This window comes from Maylandia zebra, linkage group LG3 (assembly GCF_041146795.1).
Source record: "Maylandia zebra isolate NMK-2024a linkage group LG3, Mzebra_GT3a, whole genome shotgun sequence".
NCBI classification, from domain to species: Eukaryota; Metazoa; Chordata; class Actinopteri; order Cichliformes; family Cichlidae; genus Maylandia; species Maylandia zebra.
The window spans coordinates 52,712,530-52,726,904 of NC_135169.1; the positions used below are offsets into that span (position 1 = coordinate 52,712,530).

At 55.7% G+C, this 14,375-nt stretch overlaps 7 non-coding genes and 2 pseudogenes across 7 annotated transcripts; all 9 read left to right on the top strand.

Moving 5' to 3' along the window:
- The first annotated feature begins 2,342 nt into the window (after positions 1 to 2,342).
- Positions 2,343 to 2,461, top strand: LOC143417936 (5S ribosomal RNA). Its single transcript, XR_013098084.1, has one exon. It is a non-coding gene; the product is annotated as a 5S ribosomal RNA (ribosomal RNA).
- A 1,479-nt stretch (positions 2,462 to 3,940) lies between these two features.
- Positions 3,941 to 4,059, top strand: LOC143417472 (5S ribosomal RNA). The gene has a single exon (XR_013097693.1). It is a non-coding gene; the product is annotated as a 5S ribosomal RNA (ribosomal RNA).
- Positions 4,060 to 4,958: 899 nt separating this feature from the next.
- On the top strand, positions 4,959 to 5,077 carry LOC143417264 (5S ribosomal RNA). Its single transcript, XR_013097483.1, has one exon. It is a non-coding gene; the product is annotated as a 5S ribosomal RNA (ribosomal RNA).
- A 1,052-nt stretch (positions 5,078 to 6,129) lies between these two features.
- LOC143417411 (5S ribosomal RNA) lies at positions 6,130 to 6,248 on the top strand. The gene has a single exon (XR_013097632.1). It is a non-coding gene; the product is annotated as a 5S ribosomal RNA (ribosomal RNA).
- A 2,545-nt stretch (positions 6,249 to 8,793) lies between these two features.
- LOC143417595 (5S ribosomal RNA) lies at positions 8,794 to 8,902 on the top strand (annotated as a pseudogene).
- Positions 8,903 to 10,801: 1,899 nt separating this feature from the next.
- Positions 10,802 to 10,920, top strand: LOC143417870 (5S ribosomal RNA). Its single transcript, XR_013098017.1, has one exon. It is a non-coding gene; the product is annotated as a 5S ribosomal RNA (ribosomal RNA).
- A 546-nt stretch (positions 10,921 to 11,466) lies between these two features.
- Positions 11,467 to 11,585, top strand: LOC143417882 (5S ribosomal RNA). Its single transcript, XR_013098030.1, has one exon. It is a non-coding gene; the product is annotated as a 5S ribosomal RNA (ribosomal RNA).
- A 1,601-nt stretch (positions 11,586 to 13,186) lies between these two features.
- On the top strand, positions 13,187 to 13,305 carry LOC112434507 (5S ribosomal RNA). The gene has a single exon (XR_003024109.1). It is a non-coding gene; the product is annotated as a 5S ribosomal RNA (ribosomal RNA).
- A 781-nt stretch (positions 13,306 to 14,086) lies between these two features.
- Positions 14,087 to 14,205, top strand: LOC112434482 (5S ribosomal RNA; annotated as a pseudogene).
- Positions 14,206 to 14,375: the final 170 nt, after the last annotated feature.

A 14,375-nucleotide genomic window follows, 5' to 3' on the forward strand; every position in this document is an offset into this window, starting at 1 on the left:
TACACCACACCAGGGCCTTAGTTGCTATTGAGGCCACTTACACCACACCAGGGCCTGTGGCTGCTGGCTGAGGCCACTTACACCACACCACGGCCTTATTTGTTTCTGAGGCCACTTACACCACACCAGGGCCTGTGGCTGCTGGCTGAGGCCACATACACCACACAAGGGCCTGTGGCTGCTGGCTGAGGCCACCTACACCACACCAGGGCCTGTGGCTGCTGGCTGAGGCCACATACACCACACAAGGGCCTGTGGCTGCTGGCTGAGGCCACCTACACCACACAAGGGCCTGTGGCTGCTGGCTTAGGTCACCTACACAACACCAGGGCCTTAGTTGCTATTGAGGCCAATTACACCACACCAGGGCCTGTGTCACTGGCTGAGGCCACTTACACCACACCAGGGCCTGTGGCTGCTGGCTGAGGCCACTTACACCACACAAGGGCCTGTGGCTGCTGGCTAAGGCCACCTACACCACACCAGGGCCTGTGGCTGCTGGCTGAGGCCACTTACACCACACCAGGGCCTGTGGCTCTTGCTCAGGCCACTCATGTCACACCAGACCCTGTGCTTCTGGCCGAGGCCATCTTTACCAAACCTGGCCCTGTGCTGCTTGCTGTGGCCATGTACAACACACCAGGCCCTGTGCTGGTTCCAGAGGCCATCTTCACTGCCTGGGAATACCTGGTGCTGTAAGCCTTTCATTTTCATGCCATTGAACTGCTTTTGATCCAGAGAAGGGGTGTATTAAAAGACCAAAAGCAGCTGCCCATTAATGAGGGCACATTAACGACATTGCTTTTGGCTGTTTTCCAATGTCTTGTGCTGCTAGCTGATGCCACCTACACCACACCAGGGCCTGAGTGACCGGCTGGGGCCACTTACACCACATCAGGGCCTGTGGCTGCTGGCTGAGGCCACTTACACCACACCAGGGCCTGTGGCTGCTGGCTGAGGCCACCTACACCACACCAGGGCATTAGTTGCTATTGAGGCCAATTACACCACACCAGGGTCTGTGACTCTTGCTCAGGCCACTTACACCACACCAGGGCCTGTGACACTGGCTGAGGCAACTTACACCACACCAGGGCCTGTGGCTGCTGGCTGAGGCCACTTACACCACACCAGGGCCTGTGGCTGCTGGCTGAGGCCACTTACACCACACCAGGGCCTTAGTTGCTATTGAGGCCACTTACACCACACCAGGGCCTGTGGCTCCTGGCTGAGGCCACATACACCACACCACGGCCTTATTTGCTTCTGAGGCCACTTACACCACACCAGGGCCTGTGGCTGCTGGCTGAGGCCACATACACCACACCAGGGCCTTAGTTGCTATTGAGGCCAATTACACCACACCAGGGCCTGTGGCTCCTGGCTGAGGCCACTTACACCACACCAGGGCCTGTGGCTGCTGGCTGAGGCCACATACACCACACCAGGGCCTTAGTTGCTATTGAGGCCAATTACACCACACCAGGGCCTGTGGCTCCTGGCTGAGGCCACTTACACCACACCAGGGCCTTAGTTGCTATTGAGGCCACTTACACCACACCAGGGCCTGTGGCTCCTGGCTGAGGCCACATACACCACACCACGGCCTTATTTGCTTCTGAGGCCACTTACACCACACCAGGGCCTGTGGCTGCTGGCTGAGGCCACATACACCACACCAGGGCCTTAGTTGCTATTGAGGCCACTTACACCACACCAGGGCCTGTGGCTCCTGGCTGAGGCCACATACACCACACCACGGCCTTATTTGCTTCTGAGGCCACTTACACCACACCAGGGCCTGTGGCTGCTGGCTGAGGCCACATACACCACACCAGGGCCTTAGTTGCTATTGAGGCCAATTACACCACACCAGGGCCTGTGGCTCTTGCTCAGGCCACTTACTCCACACCAGGGCCTGTGGCTGCTGGCTGAGGCCACTTACACCACACCAGGGCCTGTGGCTCTGGCTGAGGCCACTTACACCACACCAGGGCCTGTGGCTCTTGCTCAGGCCACTTACACCACACCAGGGCCTGTGGCTCTTGCTCAGGCCACTCATATCACACCAGGCCCTGTGCTTCTGGCCGAGGCCATCTTCACCAAACCAGGCCCTGTGCTGCTAGCTTTGGCCATGTACAACACACCAGGCCCTGTGCTGGTTCCAGAGGCCATCTTCAACAATCCAGGGCCTGTGCTGTTGGATAAATGCCAAACTGAGCCTTTGGGTTAGGGTATTATGCAAACATGCAGGTATGGTTATAGGATTGTCTTCGTAACTTCAGGTACTTGCCACCTAATCAGCTGAATCCATAAATTGAGACATTGTGCTGTGGCCAGCAGCTTACGGCCATACCACCCTGAGCACGCCCGACCTCGTCTGATCTCGGAAGCTAAGCAGGGCTGGGCTTGGTTAGTACTTGGATGGGAGACTGCCTGGGAATACCTGGTGTTGTAAGCCTTTCATTTTCATGCCATTGAACTGCTTTTGATCCAGAGAAGGGGTGTATTAAAAGACCAAAAGCAGCTGCCCATTAATGAGGGCACATTAACAACATTGCTTTTGGCTGTTTTCCAATGTCTTGTGCTGCTAGCTGATGCCACCTACACCACACCAGGGCCTGAGTGACCGGCTGGGGCCACTTACACCACACCAGGGCCTGTGGCTGCTGGCTGAGGCCACTTACACCACACCAGGGCCTGTGGCTGCTGGCTGAGGCCACTTACACCACACCAGGGCCTGTGGCTGCTGGCTGAGGCCACCTACACCACACCAGGGCCTTAGTTGCTATTGAGGCCAATTACACCACACCAGGGTCTGTGGCTCTTGCTCAGGCCACTTACACCACACCAAGGCCTGTGGCTTCTGGCTGAGGCCACTTACACCACACCACGGCCTTATTTGCTTCTGAGGCCACTTACACCACACCAGGGCCTTAGTTGCTATTGAGGCCAATTACACCACACCAGGGCCTGTGGCACTGGCTGAGGCCACTTACACCACACCAGGGCCTGTGGCTGCTGGATGAGGCGACTTACACCACACCAGGGACTTAGTTGCTATTGAGGCCACTTACACCACACCAGGGCCTGAGTGACCGGCTGGGGCCACTTACACCACATCAGGGCCTGTGGCTCTGGCTGAGGCCACTTACACCACACCAGGGCCTGTGGCTGCTGGATGAGGCGACTTACACCACACCAGGGACTTAGTTGCTATTGAGGCCACTTACACCACACCAGGGCCTGAGTGACCGGCTGGGGCCACTTACACCACATCAGGGCCTGTGGCTCTGGCTGAGGCCACTTACACCACACCAGGGCCTGTGGCTGCTGGCTGAGGCCACTTACACCACACCAGGGCCTTAGTTGCTATTGAGGCCACTTACACCACACCAGGGCCTGTGGCTCTGGCTGAGGCCACTTACACCACACCACGGCCTTATTTGCTTCTGAGGCCACTTACACCACACCAGGGCCTTAGTTGCTATTGAGGCCAATTACACCACACCAGGGCCTGTGGCACCGGCTGGGGCCACTTACACCACATCAGGGCCTGTGGCTCTGGCTGAGGCCACTTACACCACACCAGGGCCTGTGGCTCTTGCTCAGGCCACTTACTCCACACCAGGGCCTGTGGCTCTTGCTCAGGCCACTCATATCACACCAGGCCCTGTGCTTCTGGCCGAGGCCATCTTCACCAAACCAGGCCCTGTGCTGCTAGCTTTGGCCATGTACAACACACCAGGCCCTGTGCTGGTTCCAGAGGCCATCTTCAACAATCCAGGGCCTGTGCTGTTGGATAAATGCTAAACTGAGCCTTTGGGTTAGGGTATTATGCAAACATGCAGGTATGGTTATAGGATTGTCTTCGTAACTTCAGGTACTTGCCACCTAATCACTTGAATCCATAAATTGAGACATTGTGCTGGGGCCAGCAGCTTACGGCCATACCACCCTGAGCACCCCTGACCTCGTCTGATCTCGGAAGCTAAGCAGGGCTGGGCTTGGTTAGTACTTGGATGGGAGACTTCATTGGAATACCTGGTGCTGTAAGCCTTTCATTTTCATGCCATTGAACCGCTTTTGATCCAGAGAAGGGGTGTATTAAAAGACCAAAAGCAGCTGCCCATTAATGAGGGCACATTAACGACGTTGCTTTTGGCTGTTTTCCAATGTCTTGTGCTGCTAGCTGATGCCACCTACACCACACCAGGGCCTTAGTTGCTATTGAGGCCAATTACACCACACCAGGGTCTGTGGCTCTTGCTCAGGCCACTTACACCACACCAAGGCCTGTGGCACTGGCTGAGGCCACTTACACCACACCAGGGCCTGTGGCTGCTGGCTGAGACCACTTACACCACACAAGGGCCTGTGGCTGCTGGCTGAGGCCACTTACACCACACAAGGGCCTGTGGATGCTGGCTGAGGCCACCTACACCACACCAGGGCCTGTGGCTGCTGGCTGAGACCACTTACACCACACCAGGGCCTGTGGCTCTTGCTCAGGCCACTTACACCACACCAGGGCCTGTGGCTCTTGCTCAGGCCTCTTACACCACACCAGGGCCTGTGGCTCTTGCTCAGGCCACCTACACCACACCAGGGCCTGTGGCTGCTGGCTGAGACCACTTACACCACACCAGGGCCTGTGGCTCTTACTCAGGCCACTTACACCACACCAGGGCCTGTGGCTCTTGCTCAGGCCACTCATATCACACCAGGCCCTGTGCTTCTGGCCGAGGCCATCTTCACCAAACCAGGCCCTGTGCTGGTTCCAGAGGCCATCTTCAACAATCCAGGGCCTGTGCTGTTGGATAAATGCCAAACTGAGCCTTTGGGTTAGGGTATTATGCAAACATGCAGGTATGGTTATAGGATTGTCTTCGTAACTTCAGGTACTTGCCACCTAATCAGTTGAATCCATAAATTGAGACATTGTGCTGAGGTCAGCAGCTTACGGCCATACCACCCTGAGCACGCCCGACCTCGTCTGATCTCGGAAGCTAAGCAGGGCTGGGCTTGGTTAGTACTTGGATGGGAGACTGCCTTGGAATACCTGGTGCTGTAAGCCTTTCATTTTCATGTCATTGAACCGCTTTTGATCCAGAGAAGGGGTGTATTAAAAGACCAAAAGCAGCTTCCCATTAATGAGGGCACATTAACGACATTGCTTTTGGCTGTTTTCCAATGTCTTGTGCTGCTAGCTGATGCCACCTACACCACACCAGGGCCTGAGTGACCGGCTGGGGCCACTTACACCACATCAGGGCCTGTGGCTCTGGCTGAGGCAACTTACACCACACCAGGGCCTGTGGCTGCTGGATGAGGCGACTTACACCACACCAAGGCCTGAGTGACCGGCTGGGGCCACTTACACCACATCAGGGCCTGTGGCTCTGGCTGAGGCCACTTACACCACACCACGGCCTTATTTGCTTCTGAGGCCACTTACACCACACCAGGGCCTGTGGCTGCTGGCTGAGGCCACATACACCACACCAGGGCCTTAGTTGCTATTGAGGCCACTTACACCACACCAAGGCCTGTGGCTCTGGCTGAGGCCACTTACACCACACCACGGCCTTATTTGCTTCTGAGGCCACTTACACCACACCAGGGCCTGTGGCTGCTGGCTGAGGCCACCTACACCACACCAGGGCCTGAGTGACCGGCTGGGGCCACTTACACCACATCAGGGCCTGTGGCTCTGGCTGAGGCCACCTACACCACACCAGGGCCTGTGGCTGCTGGCTGAGACCACTTACACCACACCAGGGCCTGTGGCTCTTGCTCAGGCCACTTACACCACACCAGGGCCTGTGGCTCTTGCTCAGGCCACTCATATAACACCAGGCCCTGTGCTTCTGGCCGAGGCCATCTTCACCAAACCAGGCCCTGTGCTTCTTGCTGTGGCCATGTACAACACACCAGGCCCTGTGCTGGTTCCTGAGGCCATCTTCAACAATCCAGGGCCTGTGCTGTTAGATAAATGCTAAACTGAGCCTTTGGGTTAGGGTATTATGCAAACATGCAGGTATGGTTAAAGGATTGTCTTCGTAACTTCAGGTACTTGCCACCTAATCAGTTGAATCCATAAATTGAGACATTGTGCTGGGGCCAGCAGCTTATGGCCATACCACCCTGAGCACGCCCGACCTCGTCTGATCTCGGAAGCTAAGCAGGGCTGGGCTTGGTTAGTACTTGGATGGCAGACTGCCTGGGAATACCTGGTGCTGTAAGCCTTTCATTTTCATGTCATTGAACCGCTTTTGATCCAGAGAAGGGGTGTATTAAAAGACCAAAAGCAGCTGCCCATTAATGAGGGCACATTAACGACATTGCTTTTGGCTGTTTTCCAATGTCTTGTGCTGCTAGCTGATGCCACATACACCACACCAGGGACTGAGTGACCGGCTGGGGCCACCTACACCACACCAGGGCCTTAGTTGCTATTGAGGCCAATTACACCACACCAGGGTCTGTGGCTCTTGCTCAGGCCACTTACACCACACCAGGGCCTGTGGCTGCTGGCTGAGGCCACTTACACCACACCAGGGCATTAGTTGCTATTGAGGCCACTTACACCACACCAGGGCCTGTGGCACTGGCTGAGGCCACTTACACCACACCAGGGCCTGTGGCTGCTGGCTGAGGCCACCTACACCACACCAGGGCATTAGTTGCTATTGAGGCCAATTACACCACACCAGGGTCTGTGACTCTTGCTCAGGCCACTTACACCACACCAGGGCCTGTGGCACTGGCTGAGGCCACTTACACCACACCAGGGCCTGTGGCTGCTGGCTGAGGCCACCTACACCACACCAGGGCATTAGTTGCTATTGAGGCCAATTACACCACACCAGGGTCTGTGGCTCTTGCTCCGGCCACTTACACCACACCAGGGCCTGTGGCTCTGGCTGAGGCCACTTACACCACACCAGGGCCTGTGGCTGCTGGCTGAGGCCACTTACACCACACCAGGGCCTGTGGCTGCTGGCTGAGGCCACTTACACCACACCAGGGCCTGTGGCTGCTGGCTGAGGCCACTTACACCACACCAGGGCCTGTGGCTGCTGGCTGAGGCGACTTACACCACACCAGGGCCTGTGGCTCTTGCTCAGGCCACTCACATCACACCAGGCCCTGCGCGTCTGGCCGAGGCCATCTTCACCAAACCAGGCCCTGTGCTGCTAGCTGTGGCCATGTACAACACACCAGGCCCTGTGCTGCTGGCTGAGGCCACTTACACCACACCAGGGCCTTAGTTGCTATTGAGGCCACTTACACCACACCAGGGCCTGTGGCTCTGGCTGAGGCCACTTACACCACACCAGGGCCTGTGGCTGCTGGCTGAGGCCACATACACAACACCAGGGCCTTAGTTGCTATTTAGGCCAATTACACCACACCAGGGCCTGTGGCACTGGCTGAGGCCACTTACACCACACCAGGGCCTGTGGCTGCTGGCTGAGGCCACCTACACCACACCAGGGCCTGTGGCTGCTGGCTGAGACCACTTACACCACACCAGGGCCTGTGGCTCTTGCTCAGGCCAGTTACACCACACCAGGGCCTGTGGCTCTTGCTCAGGCCACTTACACCACACCAGGGCATTAGTTGCTATTGAGGCCAATTACACCACACCAGGGCCTGTGGCACTGGCTGAGGCCACTTACACCACACCAGGGCCTGTGGCTGCTGGCTGAGGCCACCTACACCACACCAGGGCATTAGTTGCTATTGAGGCCAATTACACCACACCAGGGTCTGTGGCTCTTGCTCAGGCCACTTACACCACACCAGGGCCTGTGGCTCTTGCTCAGGCCACTTACACCACACCAGGGCATTAGTTGCTATTGAGGCCAATTACACCACACCAGGGCCTGTGGCACTGGCTGAGGCCAATTACACCACACCAGGGTCTGTGGCTCTTGCTCAGGCCACTTACACCACACAAGGGCCTGTGGCTGCTGGCTGAGGCCACCTACACCACACCAGGGCCTGTGGCTGCTGGCTGAGGCCACTTACACCACACCAGGGCCTGTGGCTGCTGGATGAGGCGACTTACACCACACCAAGGCCTGTGGCTGCTGGCTGAGGCTACTTACACCACACCAGGGCCTTAGTTGCTATTGAGGCCACTTACACCACACCAGGGCCTGTGGCTGCTGGCTGAGGCCACATACACCACACCAGGGCCTTAGTTGCTATTGAGGCCAATTACACCACACCAGGGCCTGTGGCTGCTGGCTGAGGCCACATACACCACACCAGGGCCTTAGTTGCTATTGAGGCCAATTACACCACACCAGGGCCTGTGGCTGCTGGCTGAGGCCACTTACACCACACCAGGGCCTGTGGCTGCTGGCTGAGGCCACTTACACCACACAAGGGCCTGTGGCTGCTGGCTGAGGCCACCTACACCACACCAGGGCCTGTGGCTGCTGGCTGAGGCCACTTACACCACACCAGGGCCTGTGGCTCTTGCTCAGGCCACTCATAAAAACACAGCAGACCCTGTGCTTCTGGCCGAGGCCATCTTCACCAAACCAGGCCCTGTGCTGCTAGCTGTGGCCATGTACAACACACCAGGCCCTGTTCTGGTTCCTGAGGCCATCTTCAACAATCCAGGGCCTGTGCTGTTGGATAAATGCTAAACTGAGCCTTTGGGTTAGGGTATTATGCAAACATGCAGGTATGGTTATAGGATTGTCTTCGTAACTTCAGGTACTTGCCACCTAATCAGTTGAATCCATAAATTGAGACATTGTGCTGGGGCCAGCAGCTTACGGCCATACCACCCTGAGCACGCCCGACCTCGTCTGATCTTGGAAGCTAAGTAGGAATGGGCTTGGTTAGTACTTGGATGGGGGAATACCTGGTGCTGTAAGCCTTTCATTTTCATGTCATTGAACCGCTTTTGATCCAGAGAAGGGGTGTATTAAAAGACCAAAAGCAGCTGCCCATTAATGAGGGCTGTTAGGTTTGTAGCATAAACCTATTCGCTGGAACGTTAAGACAATATAATTACACTGCAAGCAAGACGCAAGTAGGCAAACTTCTTCATGGTACTCGTGCACGGGAGAGAACCAGACAAACGCCGTTCCTTCGCTTGACCCCAGTAGCTCTCGTCCGTCCTCCCATACACTGTCCTTTTATTGAGGTTACATGAATATGCATAGGTTCATTAACATACCGACGTCTACATACAAACAAAGAGTACCTTGCCTGTGTGTGTGTGTGTGTGTGTGTGTGTGTGTGTGTGTGTGTGTGTGTGTGTGTGTGTTGCTGATCAAAGGGTCAAACATCCTTGGTCAGGAAGAGGGTAGACTAGACCCCCCCCCGGTGAGGAAGTCCAGCAGTTCATCTAAACAGAAAAGCACTTAGACTAGAACAGACGTAGCTACGTTAATCCTACCATAAAACAATTAAAACAAGATGCGACCTCTTCCTGTGCTCCCAGGATGTAGGTGTGCATTCTAGTGTGGAATGCACACCAAGCCTCTGTAGCCTGTTAAAGATCACACAACTTATCACTACACAATTGATTATACACCTCTAAGCATCTATGGTTAAATATTTCTAAGCATAAATGACAATCAACAATACAAACTCTAACAAGGGCACATTAACGACATTGCTTTTGGCTGTTTTCCAATGTCTTGTGCTGCTAGCTGATGCCACCTACACAACACCAGGGACTGAGTGACCGGCTGGGGCCACTTACACCACATCAGGGCCTGTGGCTGCTGGCTGAGGCCACTTACACCACACCAGGGCCTGTGGCTGCTGGCTGAGGCCACCTACACCACACCAGGGCCTTAGTTGCTATTGAGGCCAATTACACCACACCAGGGTCTGTGGCTCTTGCTCAGGCCACTTACACCACACCAGGGCCTGTGGCTGCTGGCTGAGGCCACTTACACCACACCAGGGCATTAGTTGCTATTGAGGCCACTTACACCACACCAGGGCCTGTGGCACTGGCTGAGGCCACTTACACCACACCAGGGCCTGTGGCTGATGGCTGAGGCCACTTACACCACACCAGGACCTGTGGCTGCTGGCTGAGGCCACCTACACCACACCAGGGCCTGAGTGACCGGCTGGGGCCACTTACACCACATGAGGGCCTGTGGCTCTGGCTGAGGCCACTTACACCACACCAGGGCCTGTGGCTGATGGCTGAGGCCACTTACACCACACCAGGGCCTGTGGCTGCTGGCTGAGGCCACCTACACCACACCAGGGCCTTAGTTGCTATTGAGGCCAATTACACCACACCAGGGTCTGTGGCTCTTGCTCAGGCCACTTACACCACACCAGGGCCTGTGGCTTCTGGCTGAGGCCACTTACACCACACCAGGGCATTAGTTGCTATTGAGGCCACTTACACCACACCAGGGCCTGTGGCACTGGCTGAGGCCACTTACACCACACCAGGGCCTGTGGCTCTTGCTCAGGCCACTTACACCACACCAGGGCCTGTGGCACTGGCTGAGGCCACTTACACCACACCAGGGCCTGTGGCTCTGGCTGAGGCCACTTACACCACACCAGGGCCTGTGGCTGCTAGCTCTGGCCATGTACAACACACCAGGCCCTGTGCTGGTTCCTGAGGCCATCTTCAACAATCCAGGGCCTGTGCTGTTAGATAAATGCTAAACTGAGCTTTTGGGTTAGGGTATTATGCAAACATGCAGGTATGGTTAAAGGATTGTCTTCGTAACTTCAGGTACTTGCCACCTAATCACTTGAATCCATAAATTGAGACATTGTGCTGGAGGCAGCAGCTTACGGCCATACCACCCTGAGCACGCCCGACCTCGTCTGATCTCGGAAGCTAAGCAGGGCTGGGCTTGGTTAGTACTTGGATGGGAGACTTCCTGGGAATACCTGGTGCTGTAAGCCTTTCATTTTCATGTCATTGAACCGCTTTTGATCCAGGGAAGGGGTGTATTAAAAGACCAAAAGCAGCTGCCCATTAATGAGGGCACATTAACGACACTGCTTTTGGCTGTTTTCCAATGTCTTGTGCTTCTAGCTGATGCCACTTACACCACACCAGGGTCTGTGGCTGCTGGATGAGGCGACTTACACCACACCAAGGCCTGTGGCTGCTGGCTGAGGCCACTTACACCACACCAGGGCTAGTGGCTCTTGCTCAGGCCACTCATATCACACCAGACCCTGTGCTTCTGGCCAAGGCCATCTTCACCAAACCTGGCCCTGTGCTGCTTGCTGTGGCCATGTACAACACACCAGGCCCTGTGCTGGTTCCTGAGGCCATCTTCAACAATCCAGGGCCTGTGCTGTTGGATAAATGCCAAACTGAGCCTTTGGGTTAGGGTATTATGCAAACATGCAGGTATGGTTATAGGATTGTCTTCGTAACTTCAGGTACTTGCCACCTAATCACTTGAATCCATAAATTGAGACATTGTGCTGGAGCCAGCAGCTTACGGCCATACCACCCTGAGCACGCCCGACCTCGTCTGATCTCGGAAGCTAAGCAGGGCTGGGCTTGGTTAGTACTTGGATGGGAGACTTCCTGGGAATACCTGGTGCTGTAAGCCTTTCATTTTCATGTCATTGAACCGCTTTTGATCCAGAGAAGGGGTGTATTAAAAGACCAAAAGCAGCTGCCCATTAATGAGGGCACATTAACGACACTGCTTTTGGCTGTTTTCCAATGTCTTGTGCTGCTAGCTGATGCCAATTACACCACACCAGGGCCTGTGGCTCCTGGATGAGGCGACTTACACCACACCAAGGCCTGTGGCTGCTGGATGAGGCCACTTACACCACACCAGGGCCTTAGTTGCTATTGAGGCCACTTACACCACACCAGGGCCTGTGGCTGCTGGCTGAGGCCACATACACCACACCAGGGCCTTAGTTGCTATTGTGGCCAATTACACCACACCAGGGCCTGTGGCTGCTGGCTGAGGCCAATTACACCACACCAGGGCCTGTGGCACTGGCTGAGGCCACTTACACCACACCAGGGCCTGTGGCTGCTGGCTGAGGCCACTTACACCACACCAGGGCCTGTGACTCTTGCTCAGGCCACTCATATCACACCAGACCCTGTGCTTCTGGCCAAGGCCATCTTCACCAAACCTGGCCCAGTGCTGCTTGCTGTGGCCATGTACAACACACCAGGCCCTGTGCTGCTGGCTGAGGCCACTTACACCACACCAGGGCCTTAGTTGCTATTGAGGCCACTTACACCACACCAGGGCCTGTGGCTCCTGGATGAGGCGACTTACACCACACCAAGGCCTGTGGCTGCTGGATGAGGCCACTTACACCACACCAGGGCCTTAGTTGCTATTGAGGCCACTTACACCACACCAGGGCCTGTGGCTGCTGGCTGAGGCCACATACACCACACCAGGGCCTTAGTTGCTATTGTGGCCAATTACACCACACCAGGGCCTGTGGCTGCTGGCTGAGGCCAATTACACCACACCAGGGCCTGTGGCACTGGCTGAGGCCACTTACACCACACCAGGGCCTGTGGCTGCTGGCTGAGGCCACTTACACCACACCAGGGCCTGTGACTCTTGCTCAGGCCACTCATATCACACCAGACCCTGTGCTTCTGGCCAAGGCCATCTTCACCAAACCTGGCCCAGTGCTGCTTGCTGTGGCCATGTACAACACACCAGGCCCTGTGCTGCTGGCTGAGGCCACTTACACCACACCAGGGCCTTAGTTGCTATTGAGGCCACTTACACCACACCAGGGCCTGTGGCTCTGGCTGAGGCCACTTACACCACACCAGGGCCTGTGGCTGCTGGCTGAGGCCACATACACAACACCAGGGCCTTAGTTGCTATTGAGGCCAATTACACCACACCAGGGCCTGTGGCACTGGCTGAGGCCACTCATATCACACCAGACCCTGTGCTTCCGGCCGAGGCCATCTTCACCAAACCTGGCCCTGTGCTGCTTGCTGTGGCCATGTACAACACACCAGGCCCTGTGCTGGTTCCAGAGGCCATCTTCAACAATCCAGGGCCTGTGCTGTTAGATAAATGCCAAACTGAGCCTTTGGGTTAGGGTATTATGCAAACATGCAGGTATGGTTATAGGATTGTCTTCGTAACTTCAGGTACTTGCCACCTAATCAGTTGAGTCCATAAATTGAGACATTGTGCTGGCGCTAGCAGCTTACGGCCATACCACCCTGAGCACACCTGACCTCGTCTGATCTCGGAAGCTAAGCAGGGCTGGGCTTGGTTAGTACTTGGATGGGAGACTGCCTGGGAATACCTGGTGCTGTAAGCCTTTCATTTTCATGTCATTGAACCGCTTTTGATCCAGAGAAGGGGTGTATTAAAAGACCAAAAGCAGCTGCCCATTAATGAGGGCACATTAACGACACTGCTTTTGGCTGTTTTCCAATGTCTTGTGCTGCTAGCTGATGCCACCTACACCACACCAGGGCCTGAGTGACCGGCTGGGGCCACTTACACCACACCAGGGCCTGTGGCTTCTGGCTGAGGCGACTTACACCACACCAAGGCCTGTGGCTGCTGGATGAGGCCACTTACACCATACCAGGGCCTTAGTTGCTATTGAGGCCACTTACACCACACCAGGGCCTTTGGCTGCTGGCTGAGGCCACTTACACAACACCAGGGCCTGTGGCTGCTGGCTGAGGCCACCTACACCACACCAGGGCCTTAGTTGCTATTGAGGCCAATTACACCACACCAGGGTCTGTGGCTGCTGGCTGAGACCACTTACACCACACCAGGGCCTGTGGCTCTTGCTCAGGCCACTTACACCACACCAGGGCCTGTGGCTTCTGGCCGAGGCCATCTTCACCAAACAGGCCCTGTGCTGCTAGCTGTGGCCATGTACAACACACAAGGGCCTGTTCTGGTTCCAGAGGCCATCTTCAACAATCCAGGGCCTGTGCTGTTGGATAAATGCTAAACTGAGCCTTTGGGTTAGGGTATTATGCAAACATGCAGGTATGGCTATAGGATTGTTTTCGTAACTTCAGGTACTTGCCACCTAATCACTTGAATCCATAAATTGAGACATTGTCCTGGGACCAGCATCTTACGGCCATACCACCTTGAGCCCGCCCGACCTCGTCTGATCTCGGAAGCTAAGCAGGGCTGGGCTTTCTTAGTACTTGAATGAGAGACTGCCTGGGAATACCTGGTACTGTAAGCCTTTCATGTCATTGAACCGCTTTTGATCCAGAGAAGGGGTGTATTAAAAGACCAAAAGCAGCTGCCCATTAATGAGGGCACATTAACGACATTGCTTTTGGCTCTTTTCCAATGTCTTGTGCTGCTAGCTGATGCCACCTACACCACACCAGGGCCTGTGGCTGCTGGCTG